Here is a 26971-nt window from a genome sequence, read left to right as displayed (position 1 = left end):
GGGACAGAGCCAGATGCAGATCTGTATAAACAACAGATTTTACACATTAGATGGCTCTTAAGGATCTGGTTTAATATAAAGAATAGTGAAAATCTTGCAGTTGAAATCCAGCCGCACCCAACAGATTTTTTTTTATTCCCCACCACTACCAAGAAAAGCAATAGGGTGGCATTTAGATCAAGAAAACACTGAAAGCAAATCAGATATATCTACTGCTCTGAATGAGGACTTGCTAGTGCTTTCAGTGATTGCCAGATGTCAAATAGCAAAATGCTTCTCCTTTCACAAAAGTAATAATTGTTGACTAATAATTCACTTTAAAAAGCTGAGAGTCCAGATCTCTGCCAGAGATGTATTTCAGCCGTAACATTTGATACGTGTTAGGGGAGAAGATGCAAATATGGCTTTAATGCAGTTTACATATATAAGTTTATATATAATAAAAGGAGGAAGAAGAACAATCTTTGTATTTTAGGACACTGGGCCTCTATGAAACGGGAATTAAGAACATCTGCCAACAGGAACTCTCCTTTCTTCTACCAAAGAAGACACAGTAGCTTATGACATTGGTTAAAAAAATCATGGTCAGTCCAGATTCATAGATTTCCCTTTAAGAAATTCTCATGTTGCAAGAAGAATCATTGCTGAGGAAAATGTGATATACTTCTACCTACATATGTAGATACCTATGTTCCATATGTCCGAGAATAAGTGGAAATTACATCTGTTTAGGAAGTTTCAATTTCCATATTTTAATGAGCTTTTTATCATATCCAGAAATTAAATTCAGTTTAGTGCATGTCAAAACACATCATGCTTATGAATTGAGATGTATATAAATATCTTTTCAAAAGCATTTCCTTAAATTTGATGTATCATCACAGATTAAACTAAAGAAAGTCATTGCTGCACTACTTATTATTGAATAATTTAATCTATGTATTTGGAAGAAATCCAAGCAGCAGTGTGTAATGAAAGCAGTCCAACTGTATAACTTCTTTACATTGTGAAAGACTCTTGAGAAGTTTAATCACAAGAGACTGGAGGAAAAATTAAGTCAGGGAGTCAAAGTATAGTAATTCATCAGAAAAAAAACGTGAGACAAATTAAGAGTAGTAATAATAGGTGAATTTTTTCTTGGGAAAACATTAAAAGCAGAAATCACAAAATTTTGTGCTAGGACTAGAGTTGATCAGGAAAACGAGGATAGTCAGAAAGCAGACAAAATCTGTTGTTTTTATGAAATATTAGAAGAAAATTTTAGAGAGAGTTGCAGAAAGCTGGTGTTATAGCAATGTCAGATCACATTGTTTCTTCTGGAGTCAGTTTAAATACCAAAGAAGTTAACATGTTAAGTGCATCAAACAGTTCTATGACGAGTTTAATATTTTTTGTCATTAAGCTATGGTTAATGTTGAAGGAAACTGTAAGAGGTTTTAATAATCTTTTAATAATGCTTATGAAAATTAAGGACCATTACCAGCAAGGACCTGCATTAGGATTTGATTAAAATATGCTGTATGCATTCTCTAGCATTGTGTGCTGGTATTAGGAATTTTAGTTAATCACAAGCAGGTACTGGATATAAATGGGTTGGCTGTATCTTCTAATTGGAAAATATCTCTGTATTTTTATGTCAACTTTTAAAAAAGAAAGAATATTAAGGTAGGTTTTTTTCAAGGATAGATATAATTTTTCTTAACTCTGCTGATTTATTTGCTGAGCCTGAATAACAAAACAGATTTCTTTTCCTGCTCATTTCAATGCCTTGGTGGCCCCTCAGCCACTTTTAAAGGATTGTGTGCTGCAATGATTTATGGATGCTACCTCTGGACCCTTCAGAAACATATCTAGTTTTGTCATGAGTTCTGCTTAAATTTCCCCCAATAATTTCACAAAGAAACCTCTTAGCTAAACATTAAAGTCAGGGAACAGCATTAAACCTATCCCCACAGCAAGACCTGCAGCCCCTCTCATTTGTAAGACCAGAGGCTTTGTTGAGGAACCAAATGCTAAAAAATGGCTGCTAAAATATTTGCTAATATGCAAGCTTTAAAATGTTACTCATATTAATTTGTTATTAGAGTACGATACTTTGTGCTCTCCACAAGCAGCAATCCTGGTGCAACTTACAGGACTGTGATTCTTGTGTGAGAAAGTAAGAGTAGAGAGAGGTTGAACACCCTTCAGTCCCAGCATTCTAGGCCAGGAAAAATGTAGTCCCTTAAGATTACATTATTCAAACAGTGTCAGACATGATACAAACACTAAAAAACTGCTGCTTCTATTCCAGCAAGTCTGTAAATTAAACTGAACATAATGTAACTGGGAATGGTAGTGATGCATGTGGAGGAGTTGATCTCTGTTGTGGTATGCCATGGAAAAAAGTTATTTTGGGTGAAAAGAATTACAACCTGGAGGAATTACGTATGTATAAATCCGAGACTACTGTGATTTTTATAGATGACAATTGTATTACACTGACCTGGTGAAGCAACTGAGACTTGAGACTATGGAGAATAATTGTATGGTGCACAAATTATACTCTTACTTGTACCTTTTTTTGAGCATCTGTTTTCTATTCCTTCTTCAACATTTCTATTGTGTAGTTTTGCGTTTTTTTTTTCCATACTCAGCAATAACAAGGCACAGTAACATATTCAGCCAGCAGAGTAATTAAACCAAAAAAAGATTATGTTATGTTTGGTTACACCCAGCCTTTTAATGCTTCCTGTAATATTTTCTTTCCATTTTATGTTCATAAAATTTTGCTCTGGTTTAAAGTCTGTACAGTGAGGCTCGAGGTATATACAGCCAGAGCCAGGAGAAACCTGAGGAGGAAACTGGCTGATTTGTCAGGAGAAAGCTAGACAGGGACTTCCCTCTGATGTGACTTGGCTCTAGATCCTGCCTATATAGGATGCATGGTTTAACAGCCATGTGGAGCTCATCTGCAGCAATAGATCATGTCTTCTGTTCAGTTGTACACCCAAATCTACCATGCCTGATTGTGTCTTGCTTGGATTCTGCAGAATCCTTTGCTTGACAGAACCACGTTGAGTGTTCCTCTCTGAGAAGCAGCTTTCTGACTGTACCCTTCTCAGTGGAGAGGTTTTGTTGATTCTTTCACACATAGTCTGGGAGGGACCTTTCTTAAGCCCTGCTTCTCCATCCTGTGTTAGGCACTGCACAGCACTGTGGTGTGGCGTCTGCCTCCGACCTTGGCATTTACCCTGGCATTGGTTTTGGTTTGTTTCAGGGAATTAAAAATAAGTAGAAGTAAATTTTAGGATAGTGCAGTTATAAGTAGGTGTTGATGACTGCCTGCGTAGTCCAGAAGTCCAAACACTCTCCTGCTTTTTGTATATTAAGTTGTTGCTCTTTGAAAGAGTGTATTGCTCTGGGAAGGCCCTCTGGGGAGTCTTATTTGTTGTATCAGTGTGGCACCACTAAACTTTTCTTATTTTTTTTTTTTTAAACATTGCAATTTCTGAAGAAAAAGAGGGTCTGGGTTTTTTTCCCCTCCGTTTTGTTTTGTGTGTGTGTGACAGGGAAGATGCGGAAGTGGCTGCTTCCGTTTATTTATTTTCTTATTTTAGTACAAGCCAACACTTTTTTAGTGATGATTTTATCATGGACTAATCTGCATGATGTCCATAAGACATGCCATAGTTTGGAATAGCATTTCAGTGATGTAGTTCAAACGTATCATACCCAAAGATTAGCCAGGCAGTGTTTTAGTATCTGCATTTAATTTTGCCAGTAAGTTAGTCACAAATGTGTCTATTCATGTTTTAACCCACAGTGTGGTACAACTGACAGTTGTGGAAAACATCCATCTCCTCTTTATTTTTATTTTTTTCTCCAGAATCAAATCTCTTTCAGACTGCAGCCTTGTTTCTTGCGGTATTAAATTTTTAAGCAAATTATCTTTTCATCAATCCATAACCTATTTTGTTCTCTCTCTCTCACACAAAAAATAATGAACAATAACACAATAGCACTAAGTTACCTTCAAGAAGGTCAGTGGGGAAAACCCCCCACATTTTAAAATAGGTGTTTTTAAAAGATGTATCTGGAATACACTTGTCCTTTTTATTGGCACAGTCATCTACTCCCTGAACAGTTTTGCTATGCCCAGCAGTTCAGAAGACAGATATGCAAAATAAACTCAATTATTATATTAGCAACTGTTCATACTGAGTCACAACGCAGTTTCCTACTAAACCCTTAATATTTTACAGGCATTTTTCGCCATGTGGTTAGAGCACAAGACTGCAGTTTAAGAGATCTGGTTTGATTCTTAGTTCTGCCAGAAGCTTCTTGTGGTGTTGTGGGGAAATTTTTTACTTCCTCAGTGCCTAAGTTCCAGATCATAAAGTGATCATAACAAGGTTTTCTTTTTTTCCATCCCTTGTGCTTCTTGTCCATATATACATTTATACTGTAAGCTCTTACAGGAAGACAGCATTTCTCCAATTAAGTGTTCATATTTTTCCAGTCTCAAGATGGAGTCCTAACAAAATATACTATAGTATGTATTTCTATATTGTAATAGAATCATAGAATCATAGAATAGTTAGGGTTGGAAAGGACCTTATGATCATCTAGTTTCAGCCCCCCTGCCATGGGCAGGAACACCTCACACTAAACCATGTCAGCCAAGGCTCTGTCCAACCTGGCCTTGAACACCATCAGGGATGGAGGATTCACAGCTTCCCTGGGGAAAACATTCCAGTGCCTCACCACCCTAACAGGAAAGAATTTCCTTCTTATATCCAATCTAAACTTCCCCTGTTTAAGTTTTAACCCGTTACCCCTTGTCCTATCACTACAGTCCCTAATGAAGAGTCCCTCCCCAGCATCCTTACAGGCCCCCTTCAGATCCTGGAAGGCTGCTATGAGGTCTCCATGCAGCCTTCTCCTCTCCAGGCTGAACAGCCCCAACTTTCTCAACCTGTCTTCATACAGGAGGTGCTCCAGTTCCCTGATCATCCTCATGGCCCTTCTCTGGAATCGCTCCAAAAGTTCCATGTCCTTTTTATGTTGAGGACACCAGAACTGCACACGATACTTCGAGTGAGGTCTCATGAGAGCAGAGTAGAGGGGCAGGATCACCTCCCTTGACCTGCTGGTCATGGTCCTTTTGATGCAGCCCAGGATACGGTTGCCTTTCTGGACTGTGAGCCCACAGTGAAGTCAGCTCACGTTCATTTTCTCATTGACTACCACCCCCAAGTCCTTCTCTGCAGGGCTGCTCTGAATCTCTTCTCTGCCCAACCTGTAGCTGTGCTGGGGTAGCATATAAATACTACTGTTTGTGTATTATACATTAAAAGTCAATATAAATACATACAAATTTTCCAGTGATGCTTTCTTTCACAGCAAATATATTAAGAATTTAAAATTTGTCACAACTGCCACCACATCTGTGCATTATGAAAATACTGATAGTAAGATGTTATTGCACACCTCAATAGGAAGGAGCTGTATTGTACAGAGTGACATTTAAATTCACGTAAATCAATATGTGCTTACTGTTCCATGTCCCTGGTACTTTTAAATAAATCACTTCTTCATCTATATTTGTCTTCTATCAAATTCAGCTGGAGATCTATTTTCAAGAATTGCAGTTCATTTCCCAGGAAACAGATGTTAGTATACATGAAAGATCATTCTTGACTGGTTTTAAGTTGCCTTGATATTTTTAGTTATTACAAGTTAATTGGACTAGAAAAGTTGAGGACAAAAGTTAGTTTATCAAATTGGATTCTGTTAAAGTGACTGATCATTGCATAAGAAAAGGCAACAACGGGTGAGACTGTCCTATCATCACCTGCTTATTTTTAAGGACTAGATCCAAGAGTTGAAAAGGATGTTTGGTTCCTTATGGGTGTCTGTAATCAATGCCTGGACCTGCAATCTTTTTGTAACTAATTGCATATGAGAGTTGCTACCTGGGTAGTGTTGGTTCAGCATCAGGCAGACTGATGCTGTAAATTGTAACAGAAGAGCTGAATTCCCTTTCCCATAAAATGTGACCTGTGGAGGGCATATTTTTTAGCATACTTGTCTTGGGTTAAGCTGATGTTAATGAGAAAATCAGGGGAACATGTGAAGCTGTCAGGTTTCTTCTGCATTGCTAGAGCTTTCAAAAACATACTATTTAATGCTTCTTGATGTGTCCAGAAATGGTGTGATATAGGTGGTGAGTCAGCCAGTAAACCTCTTTTCTAACCTGCTCTCTATCAGAGTCTCCAGTCCTCTTCACATTTAAGCCTTTACTAGGGCTAAATTATTCAAAGCACAAAGACTAACATTCAAAATAATGAAATTATTTTACTTTTTTGTTTTGTTTCTTTTCCCTTCTCCTTTTATTAGCAAAATAGAAAAGAGAGGAAGATATAAAATCTTGAAGTGTTTTTAGGTGAATGGGGAAAAAATTTCTTTTTAAAAAGCTTCCCGAGGAAAAGATGTTTCTCTCAAAAGCATTCCTTTTAAATTACTTTATGTACGTATCTATGTAAGAATTTTCATTTTAAGGTAGTGAAGGTAATGTCGGTTTTCCATATTAAAATTATGTTGGCTGAATTTTTTGCTTGGCTGAATTTTAAGGTTGATATGATCTTCCATGCTGCCCAGGGGATTTGGCTACTCAGGTCCCATTAGGAAAATCTCAGTCTTTATTCCAATATTGACTGGAGATGAATTTATATTAAATTCTATTATAGGTTGTCATCTAACATGCTCAGTGCTGAGTGACAGGAAGAAAATGATAATGTGTTCACCTAGGGACTGTAAGACAAATGTTTCATGTGTTCTGTGGACTTCTGTTAGACGACATTATGGTCGTGTTACACTAAATAGGCATGTCCTGTTTTTCACATGGAAAAAAGATTTTGAGTTATTGCCACATGTAGATTTTTAAAAGCCAGAAGATCACAGTTTTTCAGTCTGATTTTTGAGATGAGTGCATTTTCTTGACATATTTATAGAAATAGTAAATTTCATAGAGCTTAATCTGACATCACATCAAGGAAATCAGTGTTCTTTTTGCATTAAAAAATGGAAATCATAAGTACCACTGTGTCTCAAAATTTAACATTATGTAAATTACATAAAGGCCTATCTCCTATTTTTCAAATGGCCACTTGTTCTTCATGTGATACCAATATTTTGTTTGAAAGTTAAAGAAATGTGATTTTAAAAGAAATCTTTCCCTTTAATACAGAAGTTTCGATATCTATTCATTATTTGGCACAAAAACGTTGTGCTGTTTCTATTTAAACCTTCAAATTAAGCCCTAGCTGATAACCAGCCTAGTGATACTTGGCCAGGGGAGGACAGAGTCTGTCAGCTAGAAATCCGTTCCACAGCCTCTGTCTGAGAGATTGTCCTCTCTAATGTGCTGCAAAATGTCCTTATCCTTGGGCATATCAGCACAACAGCAGCTTTCTTCTATTTAAAGTGCTTACATTTCTTACCTTTAACATTTCAGGCAGGCTGGGGATGGAAATGCTGCTTGTTTTCTTGTTTTCATAACTGATCTTGTTTGGGTATCTTTAATAACATCATGTGTGCTATAAATGTGATAATGCTTTGGGTGTGACATATTATTACTTGCTTATCTCAGTAAGGTTTGAAGGGTTTCTTCTGAAATTGATAGCAGAATTGTAACAGCTCTTATAATAGAAAAACAACTGATTCTTCTGAAACAGAATTGATATGAGGGCATATCGAGACAATCAGTAAGATCTTAAACTAGAAAAAACAATGTAATGTTCTCATAAAACTTGTGATTCTGGGCACACTTGGAATGATTTGTCTCTTTTTCTGTTTTTCTTGGATGTTAAAAGAGAGTAGAAATATAGTATTATAAGCTTCACAGATGATCAAGCTTCTTGAACTGTTGGATTTCCAAAAAAAAGAGTAACTCAAGAAGATATTTTTCAATACAACTGTCATTTTCAAATACCAATGCATTCTCTGTGATTATGTTTCATCGACCTATATTTCATCTCTTTTAAATACAGATCATTCCCCTCAACTAACAAAGGTGACTCCAGTGAAAACATTTTAAGTGTGCTTCCACCTCCTCACCTTAATGATACGATTGAAACTGAAAGTAAAGAAGGCTTTCAAAGGCTTATTAGGCTTATTTTTTAACAAATAGTCTCAAAGGAACAAAGAACCATGAACTTATTCATAAGGTACAGTAGATTCATGGCTGAGAGCAGAAGAGCACAAAGATTCACATTCCCTTGTTGCTTCAGTAGCTCTTTTCAAGATGTTTCCCATTTGACCTTTGCCATAAAGATGAGGTCTGTCCAGAATCCCTGAAAAAAAGTAAAACAACATCATGCAGAGATGTCTCTATGTTTTCTGCACAAAGCTCTTTTCATATATACCTAAATGCAGTGGACCATGGCAAATAAGTTGTGGACAGGACCACTCAAGCCCAAATGGCCCAAAGGGACACCATTTAGAATGACCTTTTAACATCCTTTGTCAGTAATCTTCATAGATGAAGTCAATTGTCTAAAAGGTTTGTCCTTGTCTAGCAAATAAAGGATAGTGAATGTTTCAGTAGTGCTTTAATCTCATTTCTTGGTGCAGAAATTATGCAGAGCAATTGCTCTAAATTTTCAACTCATGTTCTTTGAGATTCTAGAAGCTTATTTCAATGAAATGGGAGAGTTGTTCTTCTTTATCTGTTTTGAAAAATAAATTTCAAATGTAATCTATTTCATACTGATAATTAATAAGAAAAATTAAACCTGACTAGAAAATTGTGCTGATATCTTTAATTGTTTTTTCTTGTATATATAATTCTGGTAAGGAAACAAAGGAGAGGGAATAATGAAGATTGGCAGTTCTGGGGCACCTCCCACTTCCTCCTGTCATGCATCATGCAGTAAGGTAAGAGAAATTTTTGAATTACAGTAATTAACCTTATTTAAAGTCTGTCCAAGAAATAAAAACCAAAAACCAAAAACAAAACACACACATACATAAAAAAACCAAAACCAAACCAAACAAAAACAACCACAAAAACCCAACCAGAATCCAGTCTGCAAAGGACTGGAATAGTAAAATAGCAAAGAGGAAAATTCTGAAGATTGATACCAGACTTAGAGAAAAAAGGGAGTTCATTCCAATAATTAGGCACTGGTGAGGCTGCACCTTGAATGCTGTATTCAGTTTTGTGCCCCTCACTGCAAGAAAGAGATTGACGTCCTGGAGTGTGTCCCAAAAAAGGCAACAAAGCTGGTGAAGGGTGTAGAGCACAGGTCTTACAACGAATGGCTGAGGGAAGTGAGGACTTGGCAGTGCTGAGTTAACAGTTGGACTCAATCTTTTCCAATCTAAATGATTCCATGATTCTGTTTGTCTGTGGAAGATTTATAGGAAAGGCTTTTAGCATGCTCATTCAGTCAAGGCACCATGTGGTTGATTTGGCCAAAATGTAAGACAACCTGAATTCAGAATATTTGGCCAATGTTACGAAGCCTTTGTTTTTGATATACCAGTGTGCATTTGAATAATTCACAGACTGCTTGTAAGAATTCTGTATTACTTCCTGAATTAAGTTCTATGTTAGCGATTTATTCATCATTATTACTGATTCATTGGCTCTGATCATGGCAATATCTACTCATATCTACCACTAATAAGAAATTCATGCTATACATTATATAAATGTATGTGTACAAAGATCCTAATGATTCTAAAGCATTTCTGCTATCTCTACTGTATAGTCCTTGGTAACCAGAAATGTCCATCAATGAGAGTTGTACCATGGATTTCAGTAGTAACACAGGTGGGTCTTCATATTAAAATCTAAGGTAGGTTGATGAATGAGTTCAGCAGTAATCTAGCTATTCAACATCACAGAACAATGAGAAATATAATTTTTCTGGGAACTGCAGGAGGTTTCAGCACTGGGAACTAGATGATTCTAGATATGTTGTGTAAAATCTAGGTTTCATAGAAAAGGAGAAATCATGGCTGAACAAGCCAGCCTTTGCCCAGTCAGTGGTTTTGAAACAGGCAAATTAGAAGGTGTCTAGGAAAAGAGTGCAGATGAAACTCCAAAACAAACACCTGTGTTCCTTGATTATGTTCATAAATCTTTGCATATGCTTTCTATTTCTACAGTAAACTGACTCGGCCTAGGATTGCACCATCCCTGTGTTCTGAGGAAGTCAGACCCCAATCTGATGTGTGCAGCTTGGAAATCTTCCTCATTTGAAACAGAACTGCTACCACCCCATTAAGCTTTTGAAAATAATTGAGGTCTGACCAAAAATATTTGGTGGTTTATAAGAAATTCATTTATTTCCTCTTCCTTTTTTCTATGGAAATATTCTGGCTCCTGGGTTTATGGAAGGGAAAGTATGTTGAGAACAAGTGGTTTTCTTGGTACTGCCTAATGATAACTGTTTAATATCAAACTTTCCACTGAGACATAGCATATTCCTAACTCTTAATTTTTGCTACCAGAAAAGTGGAATATCCCAGACTTAATAGTAATATTTGTAGCCTTTCAAGTCCACTTTACATAATTAATTTTTATTTTTGCAGTACTGAAAAGAATACTATTGAAAAGAACCCATAATTCTATGTTTCTTAACAATGTTAGCTGGCTGCCTTATTATTGGGTTTACAAAGAACAAAAAACTGCACACTTAGGATGTACTACTGCTTTATTTTGACTATTTTGTATTAAATATTTGGAAAGCTTTGCCTGTTTTGTAAGACATCCATGAAGTAAAACTCTAAACCTTGGTTGTGGTTATAGTCATTGACTACTGACTCTCCCACTACATCATAGTTTTTTGGTTTGTCTGCCCTTTATCTACAGAAACATAGACCAGCATACACTAAAAAGTTCAAACATTTGGTAACAAGCTCACAGCAGATCTTGAGGGAGTAAAAAAGTTGCCACATGAAAAAACTCATAAAAATCTCCTATGAGCCTTTAAAGATCAGAGTTCCTGTCAGTAATGTCAATTAACTGATCTGTTCTCTGTTGCTTTAGGCAAAGACCTACTATTGTGAGCACACCATGGGACCAAAGATACTTCTTTAATTAGTCTAACTGAAGGAAAAATATGATGATGATGGAACTGGTGATTGAAATTATGTCAGAGAAGCATGAAGAGCAAGATGGAAAAGAACTGCTGGTGTTGAAGTCGCCTTGCAATTCTAGTGAGTATAATCATTAAAGCTCCTCTTGAAGTTGAAAACTTTGTTAAACCAAATGTGAAGAGTTATTAGGAATTACTTTAAAAGTGCTACTTGAAGGCAACAAGCCAGCATCTGACCAAAATAAGGTTTCACCTGGTACATTGCTGATGCCCATTCTTCAAAACAGAAAGCATTCCTGCCTTCAGTGGGTCTGTTTTTCTAGCAGGCAAAACAATTATTTTTGGATGCTATGTTCACACAAGTCAACTCTGGCTGAGCTCCACTTAAGCTTTTGAGTCAGGAGACTGAATACCTCAAATTTAGATGGGAATGCTCTTATCTGGCATAGTGAATTATCTGGCCAAGTGAATTAAACCTTGGACTAACCACTTAAAAGACTATTTCTTTGCCAGCTCATCTCTATAAATTTGCTTTCATGCTGGTATGATAGTGTTGAGCAGAAAGTGGAACATGTTTTTGTGTTCAAAATAAAAGCATTTTGTAGATGGATCATTACATAAATGATCTTTCCATCTTAGGGTCTGGGGGAACAGAGCTTATATTTGAAAGATCAGGAACATTTTCACAGGTCACTGATTCTGTGTGTTTGCAGGTGCGTGAGTCTGGCACAGTACATGTATCAAAGAGAGTGAGGGCAGACAGTGACAAAGGTGGTCCTGGTAGAGTTTATTCATGGTGTTTTAATGTGAACTTCATTATATAAAGATGGTTTTAGTTGGTGTATCTGTTCAGCTCTAATAAATAATAAGGGCATGAGCAGCCTTTCCTTCACTGTTAAGGCAAGCTGTGAGTGTAGTTCAGCCCTTCTTCTGTAAAAGGATCTGGCCCAGTATGAACCCTGAATGTTGAAACAGAACACCCACTGAAAGAAGAGAGAGAAGAGAGAATCCCTGCAAGTAGGCATTTCCAAGTGAGGGAGACTTATTTTGCAAAGCCTAATGAGGGCTGAGAAACCATGCCTCTGGGATCTGTCCAGATAGCATGAATAAGCCACAGAGGGACTGATGAAAGCTAATAATGCTTCATGGCTGTAGTCTCAAATTCCTCACTCAAGTTTGTGTTCGTTGTAGTCTTACAGCCATTAGGAGAGAAGCCACCTCTGCTCTAAAGCAGTGTCCCATCCCATCCTCAGCCATTGTTGCTGTTGGCCACCATATGCCATTAAAACTGGCTTGTTTTTATAAATGTTGTCCTCTTCATTAAAATATTTTTTCTGGTTCTTTGGCATTTTTTATGGAAGCATGTTTGAAAAATTACTTTGTAAAAAAACTCCACTTCTCCTTACCCTGCAAAGCCTTTCTGATGGACAGTTCGCTAAATTAGCCCTACCCTAGTTTATAAAAAGCAATTTGGCAGTATAGGAAATTACAAGATGTTGGCACTGTGTGGCAAGGCTGTGAGGGTATGTGCAAATGTGGCTGAGAGTGTTGTTTAGAACTAAAATTCACAGGGACTGCAGTTGATACATATTGGAGGCTTTTTCAGGAAAGCCCATTCAGAAGGGGTAACCGATTCATGTCAGGTAAATCCCCACATTTGTTCAGGGAATTAAGTGTTGCTGTCAAATGTCCTGCCTATTAGTTTCTCACAGATTTTTGGCATATGCTTTAGCCTAGCGGGATTGATCCTGCGCAGCTTAAATCAGTGTGGACCTTGTGACTTGAAATGGACAGAGGATCATTTTGAAGAGTCTGTAATATGAACTATTTGGGTGCTAAGTCCTTGACAAGTAGTTGTGTTTGGCTTAGATATTTTCAAAATTACTTGGATACCTTGAAGAGCCCTTAATATCCCTATCACTCATTTCCTCCCACCTGAGAGGATAATACCAGGAATCACTTCTGAAAGTGCAAATATGTGCAAGTTATATTTCTAGGAATTATTTTCCAAAACCAATTAGCTCTTGGAAATAGGCTGAACAAAGGGGGATGCGGGAAATAAATAGAAAAATAACTAGCAAGAGAACCTATAACTAAGTACGTTATTCAATCCTTTGCGCTGTGGGCTTAGGTAAAGCACATCATCTATGAATTTACCTACAGAATAGCTCTGTGCTGACTTGATGAGTTCAGGCGGAATCCATAAATGGTTCACAGCAAGTTAGTACAAATTATTCTTTCTAACTTCTGATTGCTTAAGTCTGCTGTGTGTTAAAAGAAGTCAACTATGAGTGCAGTACATGATTTTTGCACAAGATTTTTCTTTCAAGAATGCAAACCAAGACAATTACTAATACAGAAATAATAGCAATTTTTGTAAAAATTTGGACAAAAAAGGGAGTGTCTATTTGTCATGTTCAGCTCTCTTTTCTGATTACTTAGGATAATAGCTTTCTGAATGTAGCATTAAAAAAAAAAATCAGAAAAGAAATATGCGTGCACTGTCAAAGGGATAACAGCACACTTCCTGCTCCAGGGATTGTGACGGTACACTTAGAAGCATCTGGAAAAAGAGGAGTACAGAATATAGGTTTGGTTTCAGTTATTCATATGTATACCAGCACTGGCATGCGATTAGGATGTTAATTAATATTTCTCTCTGTTTTTTACTTCTCTCTCAGAAAACTAACCAAAGACTGTAATATCCCTTGAGGGTTCACAATTCTAAGCTTTGCAATCTTATTACACTTTTCTTCCAAAGCTAAGCTTCTAAAAGCCCTTCTTGACAGGTTGCTGGGGTGGGAAGAGGAGGTTTGTTTCTTTCTGTATCTTTTTTCGCAAATGTCTACGTTCTTGCTCTTTATATCTTCCCTCTTCATGCTCTTATTTCACTGACACCTTTTCATTCCTCTATTTGTGCATGTATCTGAGACGGAGTGAGTCTATTTTTCAACTCACTAGCTGTTGCTTTGGGGATTTTTCTCTTTTCTTGGTCTTCTATTCGCTATGTGCCTAGGCAAAGACATGCCCCTTGCAGCTGGACTATTGTGCTCTTGGAGATCTCCTGAGGTTCATGTAGGTGCAGGTGGTTTGGCTGGGTATTTACTGAACCTGTGTAGGAGTTACAGTCATAGATCACTGATATAGGGCATGTCAGGAAAGCAGAGAGAAGCAAGTAAATTAATCCCTATTTCATCTGTTAACTACTGGAGAATGAATGTGGGTGGCTTGTGGTTTGGGTGGAGTCGGAGTCATGATGTTTCCTCACCTTTCTTGCTCCTCTTGTCTGTTCTGTGCCTCTCAAACCTGTCTGACAATCTCCCAGCTGTTTCCTCAAATTGGGAAACACTATTTAGCAGCTGGTACAACCCTGTGTGTCTTCCTGCAATATACTTAGTGGAAGTGAGTGTTTTGTTTTCTTTTGGCCATTAGTCACAAAGGTCTAGTTTTATAAAAATAGGTTGCTGTACTTGGTGTTACATAGCTGAAATGACCTGAATGGCACAGTTCAAATTTCAGAATGAGAACTTGGGAAAGGCTGATTGAAGCAATGTTTAATCCACTTAAATATAACCCACTAACATGTTGAAGGGAGGCCTTATTCTTGTAAGCTGGCACAACCTCATTATTCACAGCTTTTCAGTGAGGGTGTCTAAAATTCAAAATCAGAACAGTTTTTTACATTCATTTTGCGCATATATGCATTCTTGGAGGACAAAACGGTACAACTTAATTTTAAGTTATATGTATATTTGTCTTTCCCAGTATGAGAATTAGCAAAAATGTTTAAATCTCAGCCAAGGGCAAAGCCGTCTATATCACTGAGAAAGAGGAAGTTTTCTGCTCTGTTTCAGGGTACCTTAAAGAAAGGCATGATATTGCGCTAAGAAATATATCTGTGGTGCTTTGACCCTGGTTAGACTCCAAGTGCCCACCAAAGCCAGTGTGTCACTCACACTCAGTTGGACAGGGAAAAGAAAATATAATGAAAGGCTCACAGGTCAACATAAGGACAGTGAGAGATCACTCCCGAGTTACCATCATGGGCATAACATACTTGGCTTGGGGAAAAATTTACTTTATTATCAATCACATCAGAGTATGATAATGAGAGCCCTCCTGCTGCCACAACCTTGCCACACAAAACCCAATACACCATTTTATCTTGCAATTTCTTTCCATGGACCACCATCAATTCTAATTTTGGAATAGCATATTTTTTCCCCTATTTCAGTTCTACAGAGTTGATCTTTTCAGCAGTTGAGCCTGGTTTAATTCTAACCAAAGATCACTGGAATGGGAAAAGGGTAAGAGTGGTGGGGACACACATACTGTATTTATTTATTTTTGTCCAGTTAGATTAGCATCTAAGTGTTTTTTAGAATAAAGACAGAAAGGAGCACAAGACATTTTTTTAGTGGCTTCCTTACTCAAACTCTTCCTAAGACTCTGACGGTTCTGGTTGACTTGGGCCATGATTAAATGCTAGTACTGCTTTACAGTAAAGTGGGTGGGAAGGATTTCACTTCTGCTTGACCTCTGATGACTTCCTTTTGTGTACAGCTGGTTACTAGGACTTTGCATGCAGAACCACATTTGTTCTTAATACAGTTACACGTATTCTCTCATAAAAGAGGTGAATGATGCGTTGTAGCCTAAGTCTTACGTAGCACCTAACTTTTAAAAAGGGGGTTGTGAGTGTAGGAGTAGAATGTGTATATGTGAACCACTGTATGTTTTCAGGTCCCTACGTGATGAGTGGGTGACGTGGTGACTGAACAGAACCGTCCTGGCATGCTCTTTTGAGTTCCCTCTCCTTCCCTGTGGAAGAAATATATCTACAGAATCTGTAGTCATCTTTGCTCAGGTAATCCCACAATTTGGGCTATTTTCATTAATGGATAGAGAAGTATCTCCAGTCTGCATAAAGATTTGATTCATACTTGGTAGAAGGAAACTTTGAAGGCTGTAGGTATTTCTTCACTTATCAATGGAAAAATTTGCTGTCGCTTAGTTAATAGATTCACATTATTTACTTCTTGCCCTTTAATAATGGCCTGCTCACTTCCCTGGACTTATTATTTCAGAAGGTTTCATTTAAGAAAGTTATTTCTGTAAATTAATGTACTGCAGATTTATTCTTCAGCATGTCTACATTTGATATATACAGTATTTAAGTTTGTATTCACTTAGCAAAGCATTTACTCCATTATCATGTAATCATTTCCAGTCCAAATACAGAATCTAGAGATTAATGTACTATAAATTTCTTCCTGCAGCAGTTTTATTGCTATATTAGTTATTAAGTTATGTTTGCATTGAACTTAAAAAATAGGAGAGATAGATAAGAGATTTGTTTATGTTTTAAATTAAAGTGAGTGTTTTATAGTCAGTTCAGATTGAAAGGGTGAAGATTATGACATACACGCTATCTTTACAGCTGGTTAAATGTTGACAATCAAATTTGGAAAAGTCAGGAAGATTTCTAATGTGGCTTTGTGCTTTTTCCACTGTAACAAATGTTTTTCCTTTGTTTTGTGTTTGCTGCGATGGTGATAGATTTTTATTTTTTATTTTTTTCCAAAGGCCACTAAAAGCATGAATTTGAATAAGCAGAAGAAGTGTTGTATCTCTTTTCAACCTTTTCTTTTTTACTAGCTCAACAAAGGAAAATATTGGTATCTCGCACTTACAATTCTTTCACTGTTCAAAGGGTCTTAAACTCCCTCATGTCAAGGAAATTGTTGTGGTTTAAGCCCAGCTGGTAACTCGGAACCATGCAGCCACTCACTCACTTCCCCCCTTTTTCCTCCCCCCACTCACAGTGGGATGGGAAGCAGAATTGAAATAATGTAAACCCCATGGGTTGAGCTAAAGAACAGTCCAGTAACTAAGGTATAACACAAAATTATTACTACTACCATTAGTAATAATAATGATAAGGAAACTAACAAGGGAAGGGGATATAAAACTAAAAGGGGAAGGAAAAAACCCAAACAATAAACACAATACAACTGCTCACCACCCGCCTATTTGTACCCAGCCTGACCCGAGCAGCAATCTGGGCCTTCTGTGTAACTCCCCCAGTTTATATACTGGGCATGACATGCTTTGGTATGGAATACTCCTTTGGCTACTTGGGATCAGGTGTCCTGTCTCTGCTTGCTCACAGCTTTTTGTGCCTCTTCTCACTGGCAGAGCGCGAGAGACTGAGAAGTCCTTGATCAGAGTAAGCATCACTTAGCAACATCTAAAACATTGGTGTGCTATCAGCATTGTTCTCAGATTAAAGTCAAAACCACAGCATTGCACCAGCTACTAAGAAGAAGAAAAATAACTGTTAACAGCTGAAGTCAGGACAGAGACTAAGCAGAAAATAAATCGCTAAGGTAGCCTCCTAGGTCCTAGAGAAGCTTGATCACCTCCATATGGAGCTGGTCAGTAGCTCAACATGGGACATACATACCTAACAGCAGCTTAAGACCAGGGCACAACTTTTTTTAAGATTCAGTAAGTCAGCCTCATTGTAACTGAATCATCCATAGGGTCACTGTTTTTCCCATGAAGCAGAATACTCTTAACTGAGAGTCCCACTGGTATCTGTTCCATTTAAGTATCCTGATGCATTTGTTGTAATTGAGCAAAGCAAGTTGCTGAAGTCTCAGTGCAATCTGTATGGAAAGCTCAGAAATTATAGGGGGAAAAAAATAGGTTATTTTCAGCATTATCATGTTTTTATATATATATATATATATATATATATATATATATATATATATACTGTCCTTAATATCCAAATGTCCTTCCAGCTTCAGCAACATGATGTAGGACTGTTACAAGAAATATACATTAATTTCTAGATTTCATCTTTACACTGGAAAGATTATATATAATATATATATTCTGCTATAGTAGATAGCAGAATATCTAGTTCTTTGCTGGATAAAAAAATGTGTATATCAGATGAAATCTATAGTACAAAAGGTTATATACTTACATCGTTTTACCCATACAGATAATGACAGTATCTGTATGGGTAATCCTGAAAAGTGTTTCGCTTGCTTGATCTTTTCAGTTTCTTCCTTTGCATTGTCTAATTTTAGACAAGTTGCTATATATAAAAACTCTTAAGCAAACCTTTGTGAGCACACTATATGTTTTTTATATAGTTAAATGTATATAATGTTAATACACATTATACAAAATATGAGTTACAATACACAGATTGAGGTATAAGCATGTTTTATGAGAGATGCATGCAGTTTCATTGTCCAAAATAAATTTCTAGCCCTTTAAAATATTAAGTGTAAGTATGTTGGGTTGGTTGAGAGAAGAAAATTTATATTCTCTGTTTCACTTCTTGTCTGTCATTCCCATCCCTTTTTTCGTTAGTTATTAAAATGCGCAAAGCCACTTCTGCCAGAACACTTATCCCCTGCCACATTGAATCAGCATTTCCACAAAGAGTGTTTCCTCTGAGCTTGGAGCTGTCACAGATGGACTGGAAGAGCTGCTTTCTGGTGATGCAGTGCAGCAGGGGACACATGCTCAAATGACAGCAACAGTGCACAATTAACATAGGCTAAAAAAGCATAAAGGAAATTGTAAAGCAGAGTGAAAAGCTGCAGAACCCTTAACTGTAACTCACTCAGGGCTTTTTCAATTCTCTTTGCAATAAGGAAAAAAAAAAAAAGGCAAGTTATTAAAGCACTGAATATTTTTGTAAGGCAAACTATCACCCTGTGCCCTATTTTTTTTTTTTTTTTAATAGAATTATGAAGTATCAGTGGACTAAAGATGCCTTCCATATGAAAAAATATTCTTTGGGAGAATTTGTAGAACTCAAATGATGAATTGTCTCAAATTTGCCATTCTTTTATAAAAGTTTACAAACACAACCTCAGTTTCCTTGATAGTTTTAATACTTTAAAAAAAGAAAAATGTTCTTAAGCGATCCTTACTGAGAAATAGGTGTTATTGTGAGCTCCCTTGTACTGCCATCCTAATCAAAAGTTGTGACTGATTGCTCTGCTTCATAAGGTATAGGACTGAAGCATGGAGAGTTTTTTCAAAACATTGCTTGGCATCTCCCAGGAGGGGAGCAGCCCTTCCACTTGGATATGATGGGCTTATTCCAACCTTTGCTTAGTGCTGTGCTTTTATAATTCTGCCTACTGGGGCACGAAAACCACCACACTAGTTAGTGTATCATGCTGCCTCTCCTCCTCCAGCTCTGCAAGTGTCAATATAACATCTACTTGCTTGCCTGTTAAAATAAATAACACTAATGATCTCCCCAGCAGCCTCTGCAGACTCTTTGGAACTTCTCCATTTTCAAGGTCACAACTCTGCTTGAGGTTGATAAATTCATAAATTAATAATACTTAGCACTTTTCATCCATGAATGTCAAAGGTGAGAAATCTTTTTTTATTCCCATTTTTATCAAGCAGGAAATTGAGCTGTAGAAGTGACATATATAAAATTGTTTTGGAAGCCAATGGTAGATGCAGGAAAATAAGGTGGTTTCTTTTTTTTTCTGCACTCAGCTTGCATTGTAGCCATTGCATCACACTGCTTCACAGTGCCCTTTGTGCAACAGTGCAGTCTTATTTAAGTTGAGATTTAAGTCCCACAAGAGTCAGGAAATTAAACTCTGCCACACAGTGTGTTCATTGTACATTTTTATTGGACATGGCCTATACATTACCAGTGGTCATCCTTTTTCCAAAGGGGGACCTTTTCAGGGGACCTCATACTAATAAATGATGCATATTTCATTGTCTTATTTCTTTTATGCCGCAACTGCAAAACAAAACAACGTAAATTTTATTCTAGTGTTCATGACTGAACTGATCAGGACTGCTCTATTGTTTTAGATTTTTAAAAATTATTTAAGAAAATGCCATAAAATACAAATGAATGTCTTGTCTTTAACACGTCTCTGTGGCAGTCCAAGGATGATTCAGACACTTTATACCTCTTGTGGAACATGAGAGAGGTAATGGTGAAATACCCTGGGTAAAGACCATCCCCTTTTGGAAGTGGTCTCTTGTCATTCTTAATTTTGACATTTCTCACAAAACCTTTTATTCAGCAAGGATGTTCTGCATTTTCTATTACCAGCCTCATTTCCCCAAAGGATCTCTTGACTGTCTATTACAATTCTTGTTTCACTCCCAAAACACTTTCTTGAAATGAGTACTTCTAATAAGCACCTCTATTCAGGTAAGCACTCCAGAAAATCCTCTAGATGGTTAAGAGGAGATGCTGAAGAAACACTTAGAGTTGTCAGAGTAATGCTTTTCTCTCCCTGAAAATTCTGGGAGAGTTATTCTTGAGAAAAACTGAACACTCTGCCAGGCACTTCAGGTAATATTTAGCCCTTTAACAACTGAGATAGCTTTGGGTACAACCCTGTGTAGAATATACCGACAGAGCCTATTAACCTGGAGCTGAGACAAACAGGCTGCTTTATTGACAGGCTCTGGGCAGGTCCTCCTTACCAGTTTGTTAAAATCCCGGAATTGCTTCTAGGAAAAAAACTGCGAGATTGTCTTTCTTTCTAAAGATGGGTTTAAATTTAATTCTTTTTTTTTTTTAAAACAATTTCTTTTGATAAAAGGCATCCATCGTCTAATACACATTAAAATACCTGTACAGATTTTATTGATGTGATTTCCACCTCCTTCCTCCCCCCCCCCCCCCCAATCTTAAACTCTTCTTTTTTCTAATCTCAGCAATATTGTCACTGAGCTACTTCTGTGTGAAGACTGTATCATTTGTGTATTTGCTTTGTAAAAGAATTTTACAGAGGAAGAAAAGAAGTGTGCGAATAGTATCATAATGGTAACATAGTGGCTGATGAAAAGTGGCTGGTTTATGGAGTCGAGGAATGAAAGATCTTGTTTATCTCTGTGGCTGCTACAGCACACTCCTTGGCACCTTTTTTGCAGCAGTCTACTGGTATACTCAAATTTGAGGTTTAGACACAGTGACCCTGTATGTAGGAAAACTGGGTCAGCTTTAATTTTGCAGCTTTCACAGCCCATACCAATTTTCAGTTCCTTGGAGGACAGACTTTGTAATTTGATTAGAGTGGCACTTGCTGCTTTTTCTGTTTACGTGATTTGTCATTTAGAATTTCTTCTACACTGTAAATCATGATTATTTCATATATCAAAAGACTTATTACTGACAATATATTTTTTTCTTCTCCCTACTTCTAAGGACTGATGCATCTAATTTCCTATTAAAGATCCCAGATAAAATAGCCCAACAATGTGGTAATTTTCTGTTAACAAACAGTGTAACTGGAACTACCACTAGAGGGCTTAAATTAGGATCTAAATCTTACCCCTGTTACACCCTTTCCAATCTGGAGTAATCAGATGGAATATCTAGCTGTTCTTTTTTCTCTAAATTTGAAATACAGGCTAACAGCTGGGTTTTCTGTTGTTGTTGTTTTGTTTGTTTTCTAATTAATTTAGACTTAAGAAATCGTGAAGATGATTTACTTCCCTAAAGTTCAGTTAAAAAGGAGACAGATTAATTTTCAGATAGGTTTTGAAAATGAAAGGCTTTTCTTAATTGTGGAGAGCAACCACTACTTTTTAAAGCACTTTGCAGACGGGTCTTTTAAATGTCTTCGAGGTGACTTTGTTTAAGGACAGAAACTCATAGTATAGAACTTTGCTAAAGTGCACTCATAGTATAGAAGTGCTAAGGAGGGGGAAGACTTGGTGGCCAGGGTGTTCAAGTGGACCAGCAGCCAAGGCTTCACATGGTTCAAGCACTAATACAAAGAAACAAAATTTCTCAAGGGTATAAAATTCATCTAATAATACTTAACATTTACCACTCTGAGTACATCTTCAAAGAGCTGAACTAATAACAGCTAATTTAATCTTCAAACAAGCTGAGTGAGGAGCATTATCATCGCTGTTTAACCGAGGGCCAGAGCAAAGGAGTAACACTGCACAGAAACAGAAACGTATGCCTCTACCCAGGTACTTTGTGCCTGACTAATAGGAAATGTTTCTAGTGTATTCAATTCTGATAGGTACTTAGGGGTGGCTGCTGACTTTTCCCAAATTCTTAGTATTTGTTATTTTAAAGTCTAGAGGTAGAGTAAAGGTTATAACCTGGAGGAAAAAAACAAAACAAAACAAAAACCCCACACCACCAATAACAAAATCACCCCATATTCCCTGTTATAGGAGGTGGATAAAATGTCACAGAGTAGACATTTTAGTTTTCTCTCTCTCTCAAGATCCCTTGAGATCTGTGATTCTCAAGGGCTCCCTTTACACTGATTCCCCTATGTTATATTAAAACTGAAACTCAGCAAATTTAGCTGGGCACCTTGCAGGGTCCCTGGAAAGACTGCTGCTGTTGTGGTACCCCACAAGTGCTTCACCTCTCCAAGCCACAGGTAGTCAAAGTAAGCACAAAGTGGTTTCCTCTTCATTGACTCCACATTGTACAGTGACATCCTGAGGGGGCTTAAGGAGACAAGAGATAGTACTGTAAAATGGGAAAAATGTCAAAACCACAAAATAGGTACACAAAGGGACATAGGAGGCCAATGTCTAATCTATAAAGGAACAGTATGTTTGCTTCTACATAGGCAAGTCCTGACTGGAGGTTTATGTGCTTTTCTGCCATTGCAAATCCAAAACCAAACATGGAAACACACAGACTTTTAAGTACTTACATACATATATACATACATTTATATATGTAAAATTATCACCCAGTTTAAACAACTGACTTATTTTAAAACCAATAATACCTAGTTTCAAATGCTCACACACCTCTACATATTGTTTTGGTTTTTTTTTCAGAAACTGCAAAAAATGCTGATGTTGTGGTGCTGCTTTTGCAGAAACTGCAAAAAATGCTTAGATTGAGATGATTTAGAGATTCTAGCATTTTTAAGGATTTTATTTTTAGTAAAACTGAAAAGCATTTAAAGAAAAATTATTTTGAATGAAAGAATTAAAACTCCTTGCTCTAAGAGTGTGAAAAAGATGGCTTTAAGTTTTAATCTTAATATTTTTATTATTAATTTAATATTAGTATTCAAAGGTGGTTTTATTTAAATGAATAGCTTATTGCCCAGCTTTTTATACTGCAGAGAACAAGTAGTATTTCATTGCAATGCTGGGCAATTTGCCATGCTGTTCATACTCCAGAACCTGGTCTCCAATCCCCATTTCTCCCTGACATGACTGGTCCAACAGACCCATGTGTCCTCTTGTCAGCCGAGTGAGTATTGCTGCAGTGTGTGCTGGTTGTCATTATCGCTCCCTTCCCATCACTGTTTCCTTGCAGTTGCACTTCAAAGCATCAGGAGGCTCAGATTCCACAGTGATTTTTGGAGCTTAGGGGATATGATAATGAAAATCTTTTCACCTCTTCCTTTTGCATATTTATTTTGTGGTGATACTAAATTTATGAACACTTTTTGCATTACACAAAGTGGTGCACACCAGATTAACGAGAGTATTTTATTTTATAAATTAGCTCATTTTCGTGGCTTTGTCATGGATCCAATTCAAGAGAAAAAGCAAAAAGACACATTACAGTACTAGCCATTGCTTTGGAAGGTAGATGCAAGGCAGAAATTTTGTGTGCCTTAGACAGGTAAGCAATAATAGGTTACCTGCTTAAGGCACTAACTCTAAGAGCAGCGATAACCCCTTCTACTCTACGAAACAATATCCTTAAGAGGAAGAGATGTAATGTGATCACATAGCACTCAGAAACGTATTCACTGCTCTGCTTTGTCTTTGTAAATCTTTTCAAAGTTCAGCAGGACAGCCGTGCTGTGGCTGCTAGCTATTAGGGCTGCACACTGCTTTTCAGATTTACAGCTGTGTACTTGTCATTTCCAGATGCAGTTTTAGTAAGACAGTCACTCAGGAAATGTTGTGAGAAGCAGCAGGTTTCCAGTAAAACATGCCCATAAACACCATGGTTGCTGGCAAAATAAGACTTACACCCAGATGCTTTAGGAGAAAAACAATCTATTCTTTGTTCACATTTACCCTGAGGGTTCAACTTGGATCCATAAATATGTACAATGGAGCAGCCCATCCAGCTTGGCTGGCCGATGGGACACGTAATTCCCCATTTCAGGCGCTTCTGCTATTTCTGTTGCATGGGTCTGTACAAGGAGTCCAACTGATGAAAATAATTCGGAAAGCTGTTTCAATAAAAGAGTATAAATTATGTGCTGATTTTTGTTCTCGGTTCAGCTATGGCTAGTTGAGAACTGGAATTTAGCAGGAAAATGTGAGAATCCAGAGGGTGAAATGCACAAAAATCCTGCAGTTTCCAAACTAAACTATCCCAACACCAACCATTTCCAGTTCCTCTGGACTCTGGGAAGAGCAGAGTGCAGCACAAAAATTGCAGAGGATTAACTGAACCTGACAAAGGGTACCAAGGTGGGGACAACTGGCTGCTCAGGCATTGCTGTCCTTCCTGCTGTTGAATAGAACTATGAACTGGGATCTGGGATTTCTGGTGGTGGGCTCCATGTGATTGCTGGCCTTTTCAGAGAGAGGGCTAAACTTTGCTTTTCCAAACTGGGCAGTGAAATTAATAATCTGTAACAGGTCTAGAGAAGTTGAGAAGCATCTTATACAACTTCTATTTCTCAGCATGCATATTGACCATTTCAGTAAAGCTCCAAATACCAGAGACAACCACACTTTGAGAACACTCTTCCTCTTTTTTCTTACAGGATCTCATCTGTTAACTTCTTTCACATATTAGGAAAAAAATTAGGAACTATTCCCATCTGAGATTTCTGGCATCCTTCATTTTTGCATGCTATATTTTGCAAATTGGGATTATAATTGTGACTGGTAACAACATATTACATGATGGTTTTTTTCCTCATTTATTTCTTCTAGATTTTCTTCTTAAGTGAAAGGACGTCCCAAGTCAGTTTCCACTTGAATGGTGAGCAGCATCACATCGAGACTGGAGACTGTATGTTAATGTTTGCACCCCTGGGCATTAGGGGAATGGTATATTATCTACTTAAACTCAGATGGCTGGATGCAAAGTGACTACCAAAACTGCTCTGTCACTTCCCTCCTCTGCTGCACAGGGGAGAGAAAATACAATGAAAGGCTTTTGGTTTGAGATAAGGACAGTGAAAGATCACACAACAGTTACTGTCTTCCTGGGTGTTGTGGTTTAAAAAAAGTCAGCCATAAATCACGAAGTCGCTCTCTCACTCCCCCCCTTTTTGCCTTCCCCCTGCTCCCGGAGGGATGGGAAGGAGAATCAAAAGAATGCAGCTCCCACAGGTTGAGATAAGAACAGTTTAGTAACTAAGGTATAACACAAATCACTGCTGCTACTACCAATAACAACAATGATAAGGAAATAACAAGGGAAGAGAATACAACACCTCACAACCTGCTGACCGATAACTCGCGTTTCCCACCTGACCGAGCACCGTCTGATACCTTTTCCAAGCCTGCAGTCCTCTAGCCTTTCCGAGTAACTCCCAGTTACATCCTGGGCATGATGTGTTGTGGTATGGAATACCTCTTTGGTCAGTTTGGGTCAGGTGTCCTGTCTCTGCTTCCTCCCAGCTTCCCCTCCTCCCTGACAGAGCATGAGGCTCACAGTCCTTGGCCAGACCAAACATTTGAGCAGTAACTAAAACCATCGGTGCTATCAGCACTGTTCCCAGGCCGAAAGTCAAAAACACAGCACTGCACCAGCTACCAAGAAGGAGAAAAAATGACTGCTACTGCTGAACCCAGGACACTGGGCTTAACTTTACTCCCAATTTTCTATAAGTCCTCCCGCCCAGCAGCACAGGGAGATGAGAAATGGGTTTGTGCTCAGTTCATCACATATTGTTTCTGCTGCTCCCTCCTCCTCCAATGAGTCCTTCCCATCAGGGGAAGTTCTTCACCAACTGCTCCAGTGTGGATCCCTTCCATGGGGTGCAGTCCTTCAGGAACAGACTGCTCCAGTGTGGGTCCCCACTGGAGTCATGAGTCCTGCAGCAAAAATGCTTCAGTGCAGGCTCCTCTCTCCACGGGGCCACAGGTCCTGCCAGGAGCCAGGCTTCCCACAGAGTCACAGTGTCCTTTTGGGCATCCCACTACTCTGGTGTGAGGTCCTCCATGGGCTGCAGGGGAATCTCACCTCCTTCCCTCCTTCACTGACCTTGGGGTCTGCAGAGCCATTTCTCTTGCATATTCCCACATTTTCCTTTGGCTGCAGTTGCTGTTGCACTGGTTGCCCTCCTCCCCCTCCTTCTTGAATGCGTTACCCCAGAGGTTCTGCTGTGATCACTGATGGGATCAGCCTTGACCAGTGGTGGGCTCACCTTGGAGCTAGCTGGCATCGGCTTTATCTGACATGGGGAAACCTCCTAGCAGCATTTCACAGAAGCCATCCTGTAGCCCCTCTGGCTGCTACCGAAAGCTTGCCAAGCTAAACCAGTATAACGGTGCAGTATAAATAGAACTTTATCTTTCTCCCTCATCTCTGATAGAGCAGGGCATTTATTTTTCCGGCAAATGTTGTGTTTTCTTTTTAGCCTGTGCTAAAAATCATTTTCTTATAGCTGTTTTTACAGGGCAGGGTAAAAGTTGATGCATTCATTACCAAGGCTCCCCAGGCATTATTTTGCACAATTTATAGAGATGTACTGAATGAAGGATATCTACTGCCAGCTTGTCAGCCAGAGCATGGGACTGTGCTGTTCTTCCCAGCAAGTGCCTTGTCTTGTGACTCCTGCCTGTTCTCCAGTGGCTTTGAAATAAAGCAAAGGGGACATGAGATCCAAAACAATAGTACAAATTGAAATGTAGAAGTGATACTTCAGGAGATCTCCTGCCCC

Source organism: Pezoporus wallicus, unplaced genomic scaffold (genome assembly GCF_028554395.1).
Source record: "Pezoporus wallicus isolate ANWC-B61680 ecotype Strahan unplaced genomic scaffold, APGP_CSIRO_Pwel_v1 contig_360, whole genome shotgun sequence".
NCBI classification, from domain to species: Eukaryota; Metazoa; Chordata; class Aves; order Psittaciformes; family Psittacidae; genus Pezoporus; species Pezoporus wallicus.
The sequence above is the reverse complement of the archived record's forward strand: the minus strand, read 5'-3'. Positions refer to the sequence as shown.